Source organism: Pongo abelii, chromosome 1, assembly GCF_028885655.2.
Source record: "Pongo abelii isolate AG06213 chromosome 1, NHGRI_mPonAbe1-v2.0_pri, whole genome shotgun sequence".
Classification (NCBI taxonomy): domain Eukaryota; kingdom Metazoa; phylum Chordata; class Mammalia; order Primates; family Hominidae; genus Pongo; species Pongo abelii.
Window position 1 is genome coordinate 6,054,756 of NC_071985.2, and position 7,081 is coordinate 6,061,836.

At 43.6% G+C, this 7,081-nt stretch overlaps 1 long non-coding RNA gene across 1 annotated transcript; it reads left to right on the forward strand.

Annotated features, from left to right (window-relative positions):
• The first annotated feature begins 4,597 nt into the window (after positions 1–4,597).
• On the forward strand, positions 4,598–6,237 carry LOC103892114 (uncharacterized). Its single transcript, XR_656345.2, has 3 exons — positions 4,598–4,688; positions 5,384–5,650; positions 5,793–6,237. It is a non-coding gene; the product is annotated as an uncharacterized LOC103892114 (long non-coding RNA).
• Positions 6,238–7,081: the final 844 nt, after the last annotated feature.

Sequence of the window (7,081 nt, forward strand, 5' to 3'; positions counted from 1 at the left end):
TTTTTTCTGGCCAAAGGTTATTGTACAACCTACAGAAGAGAATGTAAACACTGATCTTTAAGATGAATTGCAAAGCTCTAAAGAGGATAAGAAAAATGGTTTTTCGTGATTTATGATGGATAACATTTTAGAGTTGATTTCATAAGAGAATTCATTAAGCCAATAGACAGCCATGGCATTTTAACTGTAGTGTTTAAGTATCTTTAGCTCTGATTTTTTAATCAGCAGAAGCAAATAAAGAGAGCTTCGTTTTAACCGTGAGAAATCTCTCTTCTGTGCTTCATGTGACTAAATTTGTCCAGATGCTGCCATTCAAATAATCACAGTGATTGCCAACATAATGGTTAATTTCCTGAGAAGTAAGTTCATGCTTTGCCTCAGTTTGCTCCCCTGTAAGATCAGACAGAAAAAATAAGAATAAAACTGACTAATAGGTATTGATTGCCTCTGGAACAGCTATCAATATGAAGAGCCAGACAAAACACATAATAAAGAATTGCGTTAGTGCCAGAGAGACTTTAGAGATCATCTGCCCATCTCTTTACCTTCTCCCATTTCCTTCTGTCCTCCCACTCCCCCAACTCTGATACAGACACATAGGATACTAGTAAAGGACAGTATTTGTTGAGAGCCTTTTACGTATCAGGCACTGCTTCTAAACGTTGTATACATACTAGCTCATTCAATCTTCAAATCAATGCTATAGAGTAGGTACTCTTATTCTTTTTTTTTTAATTTTACAGCTGAGGGACTGAGATATAGAGAGGCTAGGTAACTTGTTCAAGGACACCAAGCCAGTCAGGGTGCCACTGGACCTAAGACGAGGTAACCTGGCTCTGAGACCAACCCCACAGAGAAGTATGTGGATGGTGACAACACCGTAGGAAGTTACAAGGAGCAAAAGAATAGCAGCCTCAGCCCTGAATTCCACTGTAAGTTTCCCTCTAATATTCCCTGCCTCACTCTCAATCAGATAAAGAGCTGATCAGGAAGCAACTATGCATGGTCTTCCCATCCACACCTCCAGCCCCAGCTCCCTTCCCCAGACTCGGTGCCAGCCTGTGCCAGCCCCCAAGATGGCAGTGTGGAGCCATGCGCTAGCTCTGCCGCACACCCAGCAGTCGGCTGTGGGTTCTTTGTGTCTGTCAGAGTCCCGGCAGGAAATGGTTTCATTCTCAAAGGGTTAACTAGGAAGAGTTTAGTGAAGGGTCTGTTTACAAGGTTAAGGAACTAACTAAAAATGGTGAAGCACCCAGGGACTGGCACCGGAGCGTCCCCACAGGAGCTGAGGCCAGAGAAGTATACATCATTGTTGTTTTAAAGAATGGTTAAGTATCTATTTGCTCTTACTTTCAACATTTCTGCTGGGGCCTTGCATTGAGCAAACTCAATCGTAATCCAGAGAGCAGGGACTCCTGAGTGGCACATTCAGTGGGAGTCAGCTTCCTAGGGAATCATTTATTTATTTATTCTTTATTTATGAGACAGTCTCACTCTGTAGCCCAGGCTGGAGTGCAGCGGTGCGATCTTGGCTCACTGCAACCTCCACCTCCCGGGTCCCTATTCAAGCAATTCTCCCGCCTCAGCCTCCTGAGTAGCTGGGATTACAGGCACGTGCCACCACGCCCAGCTAATTTTTGTATTTTTAGTAGAGATGGGGTTTCACCATGTTGGCCAAGCTGGTCTTGAACTCCCGACCTTGTGATCCAACCGCCTCGGACTCCCAAATTGCTGGGATTACAGGCGTGAGCCACTGAGCCCTGCCTTCCTAGGGAATCTTGTAGGAAGGACAAAGGTAGAGAATATGTCTGATGGCGGAAGCAAATGAACGCCCATCACATGCACTTTCCTCCAACGGAGCAACTCAGATGCTGTGAAACATGCTAAGGCAGTCTCAGTGTCTACTGCAGGAATAGTGTACATACTCTAGGTCTTAATCATAGGAATTACATGCCCATTGCCCTGTGCGCGGACCGGAGCGCACTTATGGGGGGCCCATAGTCCTCCTTTCAGACATCTTTTGTTTCTCTGCCCAAACAAGTGGCCTTCCCATAGAAGACTGCCCAGAGAACCCTACGGCAACCCTACCCTCTTATTCCACTTCATTTTTCTTCAAAGTGTTTATTACTCCCTGTTGTTATATTAGACTCTATATTTCTGTATTTTCTGTCCTCCAACTTAAGAACCTCTGAGAGGGGAGGGACTTTCCTGGTCACATTCACTTGTCCCAGCACCTACAATGGTGCCTGACATACCTCAGGGGCTCCTTAAATATTTGTTGCTTGACAATGGGTATCATGGCTCAGCCTCCTCTGGGGTTAGGAGGCTGGAGGAAAGAAACTTTAGCACGAGTGCAGTGGGAGTGAAAGAATTCAGCAGCTCTAATCAGGGAATGAATCTGGTGTGTAATAGGATCTCAAGGCTTGACTCCTAGTCTAAGACCATTTCTGGAGTTTGCTGACTTGATCTCCATCCTTCATCACTAGCACTTTGCAGGGAAGGAGCTGAGCGTGGATCTTGACTCTGGATTGGCTGGGGCATGTAAAACCGGGGGAACGCTTGGCGTTGCTCAGGCTCAGCTCTGCCTAGACACATGTGAGGGCCAAGATCTGGTCTGTGTTTCATGAGCTCTCCCAGGATGAAGACCCAGCCAGGCTGTCTGAAGAAGGGGTGTTCTTGAGTAGGAGGGAAGTTCTGCTCCAATACGAAAAATCCAACAATAGCATAGTCCTTAAGAGCTTGAGCTTTGAAGAGGGAGATCAGACCCATTTAAGGCATGAAAAATAAAGGAAACTCTTGAGTCCTTCCAGGGAAAATTCCAGTTGCCTGGCTAGCCTCAAGAAGTAGATGAGCACCCTGATAAGTAAGAAGGTAATAATAGCTTAAAACAATAGCCAAGAAAATTAGAGCCACAAACTAATCTTAAATGACGAGTTAATGGGTGCAGCACACCAACATGGCACATGTATACGTATGTAATAGACCTGCACGTTGTGCACATGTACCCTAAAACTTAAAGTATAATTAAAAAAAAGAAAATTAGAGCCACAAAATGTTTGTTTCCCTATAGAAACTACAGATAACATCTTAACATATGTCCCTGAGTTGTTTTGTAGAAACCCAGACCCGGCTAAATGGAAAATACCACCTGTTGGCTCGTAGATCTCAGATAAGGAGGAACTGAGGACTGAACTCTCACAACTGTTCTTTGTTCTAATTTTCTTCCTGAGGGACCAGGAGGCAGTCACACCCACAGGCCAGAGCAGAACATTCCTTTCTGCTGACCCAAGTTTGTAGCCAAAACTTAACCAATCACAAATCAGAAAATCTTTGGGTTTTTGTTTGTTTGAGACAGAGTCTCACTCTGCTGCCCAGGCTGGAGTGCAGTGGCACGATCTCAGCTCACTGAACCCTCTGCCTCCCAGGTTCAAGCGATTCTCATGCTTCAGCCCCCTGAGTAGCTGGGATTACAGGCGCACACCACCACGCCCAGATAATTTTTGTATTTTTAGTAGAGATGGTGTTTTGCCATGTTGGTCTGGCTGGTCTCAAATTCCTGGCCTCAAGTTATCCACCCACCTCAGCCTCCCAAAGCAGTGAGATTACAGGTGTGAACCACTGCAACTGGTCTCAAATCAGAAAATCTTTGAATTCATCTAATGGTCACCTATCCTGTGGGCCCTCACTTTGAGATGTTTTGCCTTTTTTGGCCAAACCAATACGTAGCCTCCATGTACTGTATGACCTTGCCTGCAACCTCTGCCTTCCCACCTTTAAAAACCCTTACACATATGCCATCAGGGAGATTAGGCTGTAAGCATCAGCTGCCTGATACTCTTGCTTGCTGCCTGCAATAAATGCCTCAACTTCTGTCTCACCAATGCTGATATCAGTGCTTGACTTTGATATGCTGGGTGGGTGGACCCAAATTTGGTTTGGTGACCCTTTGAGCTTAGATTCAAAATTCCAGTTTTGTCGCTCTGCAGTTTTGTGACCTTGAGCAAGTTACTTAACCTCTCCGAGCCTTGTTTGTCATGTGTAATGAAAAGAGCTATACTTACCTTGTGAGGTAGTCCTCAGGATTCAATGAGATAACAAGTACTCACTAAACAACACTTGTTATTACGAAAGAATCACTTTGTCTCTGAAGTGGGCAATTCAACCCATTTCTAGGAGATTTTAAACATGATTTTAGATATTTGGTGTGATTTTGTGAATGGGATTATGTTAATAGCTTTTGTGCTCCAGAATTTTCTTGAATAATAGGTTTTTGCAAAGTGCATTCCATGGAATACTCATTTGGGTGACGTTAATAGACCTCAAAAGCTGGGTGAATATTACAATGTTTACTTCATCTGTAACAAGCTGAGTGGCTACAGTACATATCTGAGAGGGAGCTCTAATTCTCAATATTTCCCAAACTTATTAGATCACAGACTTTTCTTTTAGTGAAGTGCATAATAAAACTTAAGTTCTTTGAAAAGTACTTTGAGAAATATTGCTTTAAAAAGAAAAAGATTGAGCCCTGTATCAGGGGAAATATCTAATATTATATTAAACAAAAAAGTCCCACTGAAGAAAATTATCTTATTGTTCATAGGCCTTAGTTTAAGTATTGGGGCCAAAGGACGGATGACCATTTCAAATGATCCAGGCTAAGCAAGGAGGAGAGCTCAAAGTCTGATCTGGTGAGTAAGTTGTGAAGGGAATATGATGAAAAAGTGCACTTCTATTGCAAAGAAATCATGAGCTAGGTTTATACGCTATGCTGTGTATGGCCAATAGATTATAAATTCAACAGTCTCCCTGTCACAGCTATGGTAATGATGACTGTTTAGGCCTTAGGGGAGCTTTAGGGAGAGCCAATTTCATGCTTAAGTCACACTGACTTAAAAAGTGAAATATTTGAAATCATTGTTGAAATCACGTGGAGGTCGTCAGCAAGCAGGTGAGGTTGGAATGCCTATCATTTTCCTCAAGCTCACGTCCTCTCATTTTCTTATTTGCAGATCTATTTGGCTTAGAAAGTACACCTAGGGTTAGTCAAAAATCACCTCCTGATGTTCCTTTTAAAGGAAGCTTCCAAGTTGTTTGAATAGCTTCCAAGTTATTCATCGAGAAACAAAGCAAATTCAAAGATTATGTCTGTAGGCACAAACTGGATTTTAAGAAATGCTGGCTGCATAAACAATTGTTTTATAGAAAAGAATTTCTGTTCCTCTTTTCCCTCCCCTTCTCAATCCTATTTGTTTCAGACCTGGGTTCAAACACTAGCTGTAGAGGCTATAAGCTATTGGAGGCACATTTGAGCCTGAAATAAACTGAACCTCTTTTGCCTTGGTTTTCTCACTTGTAAATGGGGATTTTAATGCTTACCTCAAAGGTATGTTGCAAGGATCGAGGGACAGAAAGTGCAGCAAGTGGCCAATGAATAGAAGTCTGGTTTTCTGAGCATCCTTGCAGCTGCGGGCTTCAGTCTACCAGAGAATGTGAGGTGTTATTCTTCTAGGGCAGTGGTTAGAAAAGAAAATGAAAGTAGAAGTACTCTTTTCCTAATGCAACCATAGATGGATGACCAGAATTTGTAATCCATAAGGTAGAAGCTGCTGTGCCTGAGGAAATAGAAAGTGGGCAGAGGTGGAGGGGCAAGGTAGGGAGTGGAGTGGAGTGGAAGGTAGGGAGAGTTTGATCCTAGCCCGCACTGCTCCTCAGAGGTACTTTAGCCCCTTTGGAACAGTATTAGAAAATCATGGCTCTATCAACTCATGTCTGAAAATCAATTGCTATTTCAGAGCAGGAGGTAACCAATCTTGGAAATAAGGAAGGGAGAGAGGCAGCCAAGCCAGCAGCTCCTAGGATTAGTCACTTTGCCCGGAGCCAGCTCTTGGAAGTTCCCCAGGAGCTGTCCAGCCTTATGTCATGTCTGGTCAGCAGAGTCCCAAAGAAGCTTGTCATTCTCTAGGCATTTGTGCTTACATTCTGATGGGCCTAATAGCAGGGAGATGACATGGAGCCCAGGCAGAATGGCTGAGATTTCTACTGGTCGTGACCTCCATCTTCTCCTTCATACCTTTCCTACCTTTCTTTTTCCATGCATTCAACAGACATTTATTACCCAATAAGTGCCAGGTAGTAAGCCAGGACCTGGGGAGAGCAGATGAATAAGACACCGTCTCTGTCTCTCAGGAACTCTCAGATTCTTAGGGGCACTGTACATCCTAATAAACACAGTGCATCTCATGAATGTGTAAGTTTAAATTATTGATATAGGCACACACAGAGGGACTTCATTCCTCGCAGGTTCTATGGTATCTCATGCCCACTTTCCTTTCTTCCCCTGCTGCTCACACCATCCTTCCTTCATGGAATTTGGGGGGATGGTAGACTGAAAGTGGCCCTTTCTGCATAATTCTTCTTGAAAATAAACATTTGCTCTCTTCTTAGAGGCTGACTATACTGAGAGCTACCACTTCTTGACTGCTTATTAGCCACTGGGTTATTGATAAGCCCTTTACATATGTTATATCATTTAATTGTATTGAATCTTCACCATAACACTTCAATGAAAATATTTTTCCAAATAAGGAAAAGTGAGATTCAAAGTAGTTGTATTAGTCTGCATTGCTATAAAGAACCACCTGAAACTGAGTAACTTAAAAAGAAAAGAGGTGGGCCAGGTGCGGTGGCTCATGCCTATAATCCTAGCACTTTGGGAGGCCGAGGTGGGCAGACCACGAGGTCGGGAGTTAGAGACCAGCCTGGCCAACATGGTGAAACCCCGTGTCTACTAAACACACACACACAAACACACACACACACACACACAAATTAGTTGGGTGTGGTGGCGCACACCTGTAATCCTAGCTACTCAGGAGGCTGAGGCAGGAGGATTGCTTGAATCCTGGAGGTGGAGGTTGCAGTGAGCCAAGATCACACCACTGCACTCCAGCCTGAGTGACAGAGTGAGACTCCATCTCCAAAAAAAAAAAAAAAGAAAGAAAGAAAGATGTTTAACTGACTCACAGTTCCACAGGCCATACAGGAAGCATGGCTTGGGAGGCCTCAGGAAACTTACAATCAT